The sequence below is a fragment of the Pyrgilauda ruficollis genome, unplaced genomic scaffold, assembly GCF_017590135.1.
Source record: "Pyrgilauda ruficollis isolate IOZ18807 unplaced genomic scaffold, ASM1759013v1 scaffold43, whole genome shotgun sequence".
In the NCBI taxonomy this organism is placed as follows: Eukaryota; Metazoa; Chordata; class Aves; order Passeriformes; family Passeridae; genus Pyrgilauda; species Pyrgilauda ruficollis.
Window position 1 is genome coordinate 212,829 of NW_024525823.1, and position 12,031 is coordinate 224,859.

Sequence of the window (12,031 nt, forward strand, 5' to 3'; positions counted from 1 at the left end):
CTTCCTTCCCTTGCTTAAAAAATTTCTTCTTTCTTTTCCATGTGTCCTTCTGTCCCATGATGTAGTTTGATGCTGATTTCCTACTGTAGAAAATGGAACAGAGTTCAGTGTGGCAAGGATTGTTCTGGTTTCTAGAAAGCTTTATCTCCTCCATTATGACACATGAAAAAAGGATGCTGAAAATTTCTAATTCTACAGTAGCTGTAATGTTTCCTTAAATTAATACAGACTTTGAGGTGGTGATTGTTAGTTTAAGTGGCTTTGGCCTCATTAGAATATAATGAATTTTCAAGGTTAGTATTGTATCATGTAGGTAGTAATAATAAATAATTTCCTTGTCAGCAGGGAGTCAATGAATATTTTGGGACTCCATCTGCAGACTGTTTGGCTAGCAGGAATGCACTCTGCGCATACTTTGCTATTGATGTGCCTGTAAAACTCCTGTTAATTATAATGGGGATTTATAAATGGACATCAAAGACCAGTTTGTGAGCTCTCTGAAGCCCTGATCCTGCAAAGGCTTATAAATGTGTTTAATTTTCACACTGTTAGTAGTACAGTTGAAATCAATGTGGCTTAATATTAGCTACATGTGGAGTGTTTGTAGGACTGGGGACTGGTAGTGATTTTATACAGAATTTACTTACTGGCTCCTCTGAGTTTGCTTATTGTGATTTGCATTAAAGTCAGAAAACTGTGATCTGAAGGGGGCACACAAATTTAATTCTAAATAGATTTGAGATCACTGCAAAGCTTTACATTTAAAAAAATACTTTTGGACAGCAGAGCATTTTTAGAGGGGTAATTGGGCCACATATAGCATAAACTAAAGTTATGCTAAGTTAAAGATTTTGCAAAATTAAATTATGCAATAATTTACAAGACTTACTTATGGTTTTACAAAAAGGTCACAAAAATATTAATTTAAAACATCTTCATTCTTTTGACAGGTGTTACCCAAAATTCTTTTTTTTTCTTTTAGTTGAAATGTAGTCCCAGATTTAGTAAATCTCATCCTGTGGAATGCATTCTGTGTTACAAGATTTTTACACAACAGAATTTCAACATGACTTATTTAGTTAAAAGAGTCAATAAAAAGATCAGATCTGACCTTTTTGATATGACCATTGCTTGCTACTATCCTTCTCTAATAAGCAGAAGCTATTAAATAAGTACCTGCATCAGAGAGCATTGGGAGTAACAACAGGGTAACATTTTTACTTAAGAGCCCCTGCCAATCTACCTATATGAAAAAGATAAAGTTCCAGACAATTAAAAAAAAAAAAAAAAAAAAAAAAAAAGGAAGGCAAAAGCAAAATTAATAAAAGAAAATGCATGTGGTTGAGCAGAAGTATTCCTCTGCATCTTACATTTTAAAATCAGGGACTTCAAAAAATTAAACCTCTTCTCACATCATAAAATGTATGGAGGAGAAATCTAAGTGGGCTTCAATTTCTCAAACAGTGGAGGCAAGGCGTCCCTTTGTCCTTGCTCGGCTAGTGCATCCCTGTGCTATTTGTCTTTGTCAGACCTGTGCATTTGAGTACCCGCACTCCTAAGTCCCAGTTTGGGCTGTGCTCCTGTGCTAAATGGATGCGCTGTAGGATATTGACTACTGCGAATTTGACAAGGCTGCCCTTTTGACAAGGTGAAAGAGGTCATTATATTCACCTCTGGGATGCAGCCAATATAAATCTCATTCTTAAGGAGACACAATGTGTTCAGAAGCTGAGCCACAAGTCCAACAGCCTCCTGGATTCTGCCTAAGCAACAGAGATCTTAAAAATTATTAAAATGTAGTCAGGGTCACCCAAGTATGATAGGAAACAATCAATACTGTTTATTGTTCTCTGTGGTATAATGTCTGTATCTAGGACAAATACAGGAGATGTATCTTGGGGCTTTCTGTGACAAACAAGTGTTTGAGGGGAAAAGCATGAGTGCCAGAATGTCAGCCCATCCACAGGGGAGATGAAAACATATGCAAATGAGCAAACCTCCACAAACCAGTGCATTTCTTAATCTTCTTCATCTGTCCCACCCCTTTTTATGGTTAAGTGAGTTATTACAGCCCTAAAGCTGTAGAAATCCTAGCACAGTTGCCACTAGAGACTGGGGCTGAATCCCAATGAGTGGAAAGTACTGATTAAATGACAGAACAGTCTTTTCCATTCCAGTAACTCCAGTGGTCAGGCATTGTGAGAGCAAGGACTTTGAATGTCATTGAGCTAAAGGAGCTTTCATACTCATTACCATTCTTTGCATATTCAGCCACAAGGTGTGCCCTGGGCTTCATGGCCTCCTTAATGCTCTCTTCAGGCTGCACAAAATTCAGAGAAACTCACTGAAGAATCCCATATGGTGCCAAGGAACCTGGCCCACTTTTACAGACCGCTGGCAACTGAAGATCTGCTACAAGGAAACAATTTTGATGCCCAAAGTACAAAGCTGACTCAAACACAGCAAAACACATTACCACTGCTAAAGCTTTACGTTGCAAAAAGCTCAGAAACACAGATAAATAACTACTTACAGAGCCATAGAACCTCTGAAATATTTGCCAAACAAATACTAAATTTTAAGAAGCTTCTTTGCCTACCTGATATTTATTATTTAATAATTTTCTGCATTAGAAAAAAACATAATCCAAACCAACTATGAAAGTGTTTAAATTGTTATTTATATCATGTATTTCTCATAAGCCTTCAGCAAAACTGACCTTTTTTTGTGAGAGGCTATATATCTGTGATTCAGACCCCTAAAATCTTCAATATATATTTATTATCAGACATGCCTATTGCCTTACCTTTCTGGTTATCTTCCCTATGTAGCTATTTTTGGCAAATTGTGGCACATAATCTGTTTGCAGGTTCTCTACATTAAATCTAAATAATCACTACATAAAAGTTGGATGAATTATATTCTGAAGAAAATGTAGGTCTGCCAAAGAACTGATCTTTAGGAGACCTAATATAGTCTACACCACAAAATAGGATGCAGTCTCCAATGAAGCAAAAGTCCTTGAGTTTAGCCCTACTGAAAGAAAATGTCAGATAAATTCCAAAGCTTCTTTTTTAACTCAAATTATCCTTTCTTAAGAAATTGATGGCAAATTTTTCTGCTGGCAGTTTCTCACACATCCCTCCCTTGTTTTAAAGGCACATCTGAAGTGGAAGCCTGCTCTTGGCACTCTGCATAACAATGAATTGATGGTTGTCTGTGCAGGATGCTGACTAGCTGTACATTTGTCATATGTAGGAAGGTATATTCTTACCTTTCAATCAATCCCTAATAATTTTATTTTACAGATATTTTTCTTTTTATTTCCCTCATATTTCTTATGAACATCTGTCTTAACCTAAATCCTTAATATTTTCACATGCGTAGGAATTGACAGTCATTTGTAAGAAACACATATATTTAAAATGTCCTCTATGTTTCTGCCTGTTTTGCAAATGCCTTCCTGAAAGGCTCTATGCAGGCTGCTGTCAGAACATCTTTCCTCAGATTGTTTAGTATTCAGTTCACTGCTCGTTGGCTTAATCCTCTTCCCTCTCTTCTATTAAAAAGGGGATTAAGCATTTCTAAAAATAAAAATAAATGTTGAAAAGTTAGAAAAGGTTGATGCAAGTAACTGTGAGTGACTAGCAGTTGAAAGAGTTCAAACATTCTCTAATTAAACACCAGTGCCAAGGAATGTTAAATGATCCTAGGAGTCAAGCTCTTCTGGGGCTTGTAAGTACTCACTGATACAGCCTACCTGCACACTGCCACAGGAAGAGCAGCTCTGTCCCTAAATTCTGACAGAAAGAAGGTGGCAAAGCTAGACAATATTTGAAAAATGACTCAATGGAAGATGGACAGAGTATGGAGTTGAAAGTTTGAGCCCATTCTCCTTCTTTTAACTTTTCAAAATAACCCCTGTAACATATTGCACCAATTTTATTCACTTCTGATCCAAATGAAAACCAAGCTGCTCAGCAGAAAATTCTGGTAAAATTCAAACTTTATCTGCCCACTACAAATTAACTTTTTTCAGACCATAATCCTTATTTCTGCCCTCAACTTTGTTTGAAACATATTTACTATCAATCCCCAGAGAAAGTGGAAGCTTAGGATATTGAGCTGTTAAAAAACTTTTAGAGATGTTGGTAGACATCTCTTCTTCCCAGCAGATATTGGAAACTATTGCTTTTAACACAACTGTAATTGCTCTTACACTGCACTCCCAAGTTCTTGAGTTACACATACTCTTCTAACATGTAAACCCTTGTCTCACAGAGAGGGAAACTGAGGCAAGATAGGTGATGACCCAATATATGGGGGATTTTAACCAGATCCAGCTGTTTGTACTTCAGTTACACCTCTGCCTTTTTCTGCAATTCACCCTCATTGGTGCTGAGATGAAGCAAGTTTTCATAACCTCTAATAAATTGTGTATATTTGTATTTATGTTTTTACACAGATAGAAAAATAGGTAACGAACAAAAATAGTTAAACTGAAAATTAGTAATATGAAGAAACCCCCACGCACTTCTCAACATTAGAGAGCACTTTTCTGTTCTTTCATCAGAAGAATACAGAATTTAATATGTGCATTTTTTAGAGATGAAGAACACTCTTCAATGCATAAATAGAATACAGAATAAGGATTACTAAAGATTATGAGAAGGTATACAATGAGGAGATGAAGGCTTAAAATTTTATGCTAGGGAAGTGTAAAAGTCAGTGCAAGATGTACACTGAATTAATTTAAGACCCTTGGCTGAAGCTTAAGGAATATTATAAAGCATCCTTTAGAGGCAATTTTAAATGATATTTCTAAAAACAAATTATTTAAAGCTGAGTGACTGCAGAGAAGCATCAGTTAGAGAGAAGCTAAAAAGGCCTAACAAATAACAATGATGTTCTAAAAAAGGAGAATGTGGAAAAGAAGCAGCATGTAGATAAGGCTAGTCAAAATGTTACATGAGATCCTCCCAATGACTATGAGGTTACTGAAAAAGCCATGATCAGTTTGATCTGAAGTTTCTAGAGAAACAGACCAACAGCCTGATTTTTAAGATAGTGTGATAGAAGTTATGATGAGAATTTCCAATGGCATTTGAGAAACTTTTCATACTCTGTACCTTAATTTTTTTACAAAACATAATACTGTTTGATGAAAATTGTTTTGTCAGAAAATGCACTAGTAACTCAATTAGTGCCATTTCTTTTGGTAACTCCACCCTAATTTTGAAATTCCCAGTTTTGTTGCGAATATCTATACTCTTTGTCTAATCTTATCCCATCACCCTAGGCGAAACAAATTCATCTGTTAAACTGAGTCTTTTTCTGTGATAATTTCAAAAAGAGAGAATTTATCCAGAGTCCTACTTGATTCCCATATTTAAGCAAAATCATGAGAACATAAATCAGAAACCCAAGTAACAGCCGTTCAGCTGACAGATCAGGTAGGAGGGAACACTTAGTCACAGTGATTAATAGGTCTTTTCAGGAAGCACTTAGATACCATGGTGATGGGTGTTACAGCAAATCCTCAGATAGTCCTTGATGACTTCATATGGTCTAATTCCTTTTTGACAGTAAAGGGAGGGTAAAAATTAGACTTCTAAATTGCCTGTTTGATATTCACATGGAAATAGACTGAACAAACTACCATGACTACAGGGGTCTAGGTTGAGACTGTCATTTTCAAGGACACTTGAAAGGACAGCTTCTAATATCCTCAGATGATTTTGGAACTCTTGCTGAAGGCCTCATCTTGCAAGCTGTTATGCACAATTGCACATAGGTAAATCCCTTCAAAGTTTTAGTAGTTTATTGTGCAAGCATTAAGTTTTTATAGATTGAGGCTTAAAACAGTAATAATTAAAATGCCCTGGTTACAGCCCTTAGCTAAAGAGGGAAATGTGCAGGGTTTTTGGATCCAAAAGATGCCTATGCCTACAGGGAGTCCTATGCCTGGCTGCAGCCTGATAAAATCACCATGGTCCCTGCAGCCTCTTTTGCCTATGCCACAACTTCAGCCAAACCACTCTTGTTATTCTTATTGAAAGAATAATCAAAGACTGTGGGAAAGCAGTCATTACCTTAAGGGAGAGTTACAGCTGCTATTCCTCCTATCCCTCAGCAACAGGGAATGCTTCTCTTTTTCAGCACTGGTGAATATATTCAGTGTCCCAGAGATCTCCTTCCATTTTTCACTTTCCAATGGAAACAGCAACTAATTCTAGCCCTTCCTCTCAAAGGCAGAATAATTGTTTCCTATACAGCACTACTAATCCTTAAAATTTTCTGAATCACCACACTGGCTAAAACAATACCTGTAATTTCTACTTTGAAATTATATTGTTGTAACATTCTTAGCATAAATTTGCCTAAAAAGAAACCTGTTAAGAAGAGACATATTTTTAATAGGTTATCTTGAAAACATATCATATTAATAAGACTATTAATTAGAGAGATAAAGAAATAAACTGATTTTTAAAAATAAGTTTTCTAAACAAATTAGAAACAAAAACTGTTATAATTTTGCCTTTCAATTTTCAAAATATATTAATTTCTTTGGACACATGGCATTGTCAACCTGATGCTGAGATATAATAAACTGGCAGATTTCCACAGAAGTGAATGTAGTTGTTGATTATCATTAGCAGTGGGTCTAACATTTACATCTCAGCTGCTCTATAATAATTACTCTAGCAACACTTCTGCAGAGAACCAACACAACCCTTCAATTGTACCAGAAAGAAAAAGAAGTTACTAAGACTTTTCTTGTGTTTACAGAAGCTTTGTGTGAAATAGAGAGCAAACTCTAAGCAACTTATAGTGTACGTTATAACATTTCTGTCCCCTGACAGACCCATCCATTTCCAAGGGTATTTGAATGCTGGCATGTGATTCTAGGGTTTGTTCTGAAGGGTCAGATTGCATAGTGAAACATCAATGAAGAAGGGATCAAGTGAGGGCTTCCAAAACTTCTGAACACCAGAAGTTTTACCGGGGGGTCATGTCCTTTGTGGTAGTGGCTCATGTTCTCCATCTGGAAATTATGATATCAGTCTTAGAGGTCTTTTCCACCCTAAATGATTCTGTGAAATAAGCAGTTGCTTATTCAACAAACAGCATTCATAGGCTTTTGGAGTTCCCATATTTTGAATATTTTTGATAATTCATTCATTTGTTAAATACATTCCCTTCAAACTTTTGTCTTTCAATACATTCTGTTTTAATTTGCACTTGGCAGGAACAGCTTTTCAAAATAGTGAAATGCTTGAGACCAGTCTTATCCTTAGGGGTCCTCACCTTAAGAAGAGTGGAGCTGCTTATCACCACTGGAAAGCACAACTGTATGAGAAGTTCATTTTTTCTTTTTTCATAAGGGCCGAAATTTTCCATTTCTGTGAAATTATGCATTCCTTTAGGAAGAGAAACTTAATGTTCGACTCTTACCATGATTATATGCCTCTGGTTAGAAATGTTCTCTGGAGGTCGTCTGTTCCAACTCTCCATCCCTAGGCTGAAACAATTATATCTTTAGCATTGACAGGGGTCTGTCTAGCCTGTTCCCTAGTCCACAGTTTATGCAGACTCTTACCACTTTCATTATCAGTCTATTTTAGTGATTCGCTATTTTTAAAGTCAGAAAGTTTTCCTTATGTCACACAAGGCTCTTATGCTGCAATTTCAGTTCATGTCTTCTTGACCTGTCCTCCACACAGATAGAAAGCAGATTGGTTTTCTTCACTTTACAGGAGCCTTTTACATATTTCAGAAGTGGTATAATGTTTCTTTCTGTCTCCCTGTCTAGACTAAAAAAACATAGTTCTTTCAAACATTCTTCACAGGTCATGTGAGTAGGGTTCGATATTATTTCTAATAATTTATTACATGGGGTCATGTAGTTTGATGTCTGTGAAAGACCCAGGAGAAGCTGTACTAGCAGCAGAAGAAGTAAAAATATTGCTACTTCTATTTCCGGTTTGGTTAATGCATTTCACTGTGCTGTTCTATACTCTTAAAACTACAAAACATGTTTGATATATTTTCTGCTAATGTTCCTCAGCTTCATTTTTATGGTAGGTAGTCAGCTGGATTAAGAAATATTGTAATCAAAAGGCAGAGTCTTGCATTTATGTTTATTGATTTTTTTTTCTCCTTCCCAAATAATTATTCAATTTGACAAAATTATTTTGATTTTGGAATCTGTCCTGCAATTTATGTTTACAACTTTGAAAATTATATGTTATGTCAATTTAATAAATCTCATTTCTGCTTCCATTGTCTAATTTGTTGCACATTGGAAAGTACTATATCTCTGCAGAAGCACATCCTTCCATTTTACACTCTTAACTGTCTCTGCTTTCTATATAAGGTTTCCTATCACAATCTATACCAGGCTTATTCAAATACCACCATCTGCTATAAATTCAGCTATGAACAATTTATTTCTGACAAATCATTTGGGTCCTAGAAACACGTGAACACAAGATCACCACATTATTGAGGTTGAAAGGGATATTGGGAGATTATTTAGCCCAGCCTCTGATCAAAGAGAGGAGGACAGTGAATTCAGACCTGATTGCTTGGTTTCCCCTGTGCATTTGAGTCTGGAAAACTTCCAAACACAGGAATCCCATAGCCTCTCTGGGAATTCTGTTCCAGTGCTTAATTACCCTCATAGAATAGATCCCTTTCCTTATATCCTCTCAAAATTGCCTTGTTTCAATTTATTATGATTGTGTATTCTTTTCCCTCTGTTCATGGTGTCAAGGAACTTGGCTCTGTCTTATTGGTAGCCTCTTCTAATGTAATAGAAAGCTGCTACTTTCTCTCTCCAGGCTGAACAAGCCTCATCTCCTCTCAGATCAACTGCCCCACCCCCAACCATTTTAGCCACCTTCTGCTGGACTCTCGGCTCTGGACTCAGCTCTACTCTTTCTACTTTACTATAGGGTCATAGAATCATAGAATATCCAGCATTAGAAAGGACCCACAAGGACCATAGAAATCCAGCCCTGGCTCTGCACAGGACCATTCCAAAAATCACAATACCTGAAAGTGTTGTCCAAATGCTTCTTGAAGTCTGCCTGGCTTGGTGCTCTGACCACTTCCCTGGGGAGCCTGTTCCAGTGCCCAGCCACCCTTCTGCATGAAGAATCTTTCTCTAATATCCAGCCTAAACCTCCCTTGACACAATTTCATGCCATGCTGTCAGTGGTCCTATAACTGGTCACTGGAGAGAAGAGATCAGTGCCAGCTCCTTTGCTTTCCCTTGTGAGGAAGACATAGACCATGACAAGGTCTCCCCTCTGTCTCCTCCATGTTGCACAAACCAAGTGGCCTCAGCCACATCTCGTAGACCCTTTGCCATCTTCTTTATAAACACTTCTAGTACCAAGGTCCTGAAAAATGATTACAGCCTTCCTGATGGAGTGAGCCACATCTCGTAGACCCTTTGCCATCTTCTTTATAAACACTTCTGTACCAAGGTCCTGAAAAATGATTGCAACCTTCCTGATGGAGTCTCTTAATTGCTGAATAAAGGGCTCTTCTCTTGATCTACTGGCTATGCTCTTTTTGCTACAGCTCAGTATGCAATGAAGTTTTCTGCCAGGGCACAGAGATGACGCATATTTGGCCTACTGCCCACCATGTCCTTTCAGCAGAACTATTTTCTGGCAGTCAGTCCCTGGCCAGTCTCTGGCAGCAGGAGGTGAGTATGCCTCAAGCACAGGACTTTGCAGCTGTCATAGTTGGATTTCATAAAGATCTTTTTATTCCACTTCTCTAGCCTTTCTAGATGCCTCTGAACTGCAGCATTGCTCTGAAGCATATCAGCTGCATGCCCTGTCTCTACAAACTCAATGAAGACACAGTTTATCTAGTCCTACAGGTCATTGATAAAGGTAATAAACATGATAAATTCCCTGTTCAGTCTCTGAGTAACTCTACCTACAACCAGTCTCTACACAGATTATGAACCCCTACCTTTTGAGCATGATCATTCATCCAATTTTTTACTCTCCTGGTAGTCCATTAATCTAGACCATAACTCCCCAACAAAGACAATGTGGCAGATGAAATTCAAAGGCCTGCTAAATTCAAAATAAGCATTTTCCATCACAACCACAGATCTAGGAAACTCATCATAGAAGTAAGTCAGGTTTATAAAGAATAGGTTACCTTTGGCAAACACATACGAGTTATTCCAAGTCACCAGAAATATTTCTAAGGGAACCTGCTCCTTGGAGAGCTCTCCCAGGGCTAAGAGAGAGACTGACTGAGCTGTAGATACCTTCTTGCTTTTTACGAAGTGACTTGAACATTTATTTTCTTCAGTCCTATTATATTATTTCTGAAATCAAAAAATCAAAGCAATCTGTGAAAAATCAACACATTATTCAAGATCTGGGATCTGGGGAGAAGTTGAGTTGATACAGTGGCATAAAAATTTTCTTGTTGGCACAGAAAAATTCTGGCTTGCTCTTGATTCCTTTCCTAACACTGTTTACTTTTCTTAACTGTCACTGCATTAAAGTATTCATATAACTATCTGTGTAGTCCCAAGGGTGTATTCTGCTGCTTTAACAGCCTGTTCTGATTCCATCTATGAAAATCTGATTAGTTTTGATATTGTGCTTGAATTTACATTTATCTTCACTGACTTCTGTTTGTCATTGGTTTCTCAGGTATTTGATTGTGTGAGATTTCTTCAGTTCTCACAGCTGGTTTTCATTTACACCAGATAACTTTGTTTTATTGCAGACATTGACTACTCACTATCAATCTTTCTTCCTGCATCTTTGGTTACATTTTCTTTTGTCCAAACGAATATTTCACTAATATTCCATTCAAAAATATCATATACTTCAACATCTGTTCTCTAATATTTTTTAATTTTTTTCCCTTTTTTTACTACCTTTTTAAACCGTTCTTTATTTGTATAGGAACCTTCCCTGGTCTCCCTCTTGCAGAGTAGAGCTGATCAAAATATGCTAAAAAATAGACTAATTTTGAATGGAAAGCAGAGAATATTTTGCATATGGAAAAAGAAAAAAACCCCAGAATTTAGGTATATTATTAACCTACTTATAATTATAGGCTTTATAGAAACCCTTCTATAAGAAATACTTTAAGAAATACTTTGGATTACAGGTGCAAATGTTCAGGTTACTAGATTTAAACTTTGTTTAAAACAGAGGACAAATTTGTGTTTCTGAAAGATTATCTGATTATACTATTTCAGATTTTAAAGCTAATGCAACGCCATACCTGCCCAAAATATTAAATTCAGAACCCCAGATATGATATTGGATGAATTCTGATTTAGAGCTAAAAGCATTTTCTACTGAATCAATAATATCATCCTTTTAATACAAGTTCATGATGAAGTAAATAGAATTTTTTATTGACTTTAATTGGATTTTACCTCTAAATAGCTCTTAGAAGCTTCTTAGCCATGTAACAAAAGCCATTGCTGATCTTGTTTACCATGCTAGATATCATGAGATTTCAGTGCAAGGTGATATATCTTCAAATTTAAATTCAGTCACTGAATGTAGAAGGAGCAAAGTGTTGCATTGACAAATGTGAGTAGGCAAAAAATGGGTGAACAAAATTGTAATATGGAGCATAATGATGTTTTATATTTCTCTCCTTGCCTTTCACTGTTGAAACCATACCTTAATCTTGAGATCTTTATTACTATAATTTGGTGATAAATCATACAGAATTTATAATGATAATAAATTTTCTGACATTTTCTTAATGTTGGCGATTCTTAACTATGGATATTGTTGCAATTTCATTTTAAGTGCTAGCTCTGAGGATTTTAACAGGAGTGTCTTTCAACTTGGATGGTACACAAGAAAACATATTGACTTGCTTTTGCAATGAAGATTTTGAGTTAATGAGTGAGGACAAATCACTGAAACTGATCAGAGAATAATAGAATCGTTTGGTTGGAAGAGACCTTAAAGATTATGTAATTTCAACCCCACACCATGGGCAAGGACACTTCCACTAG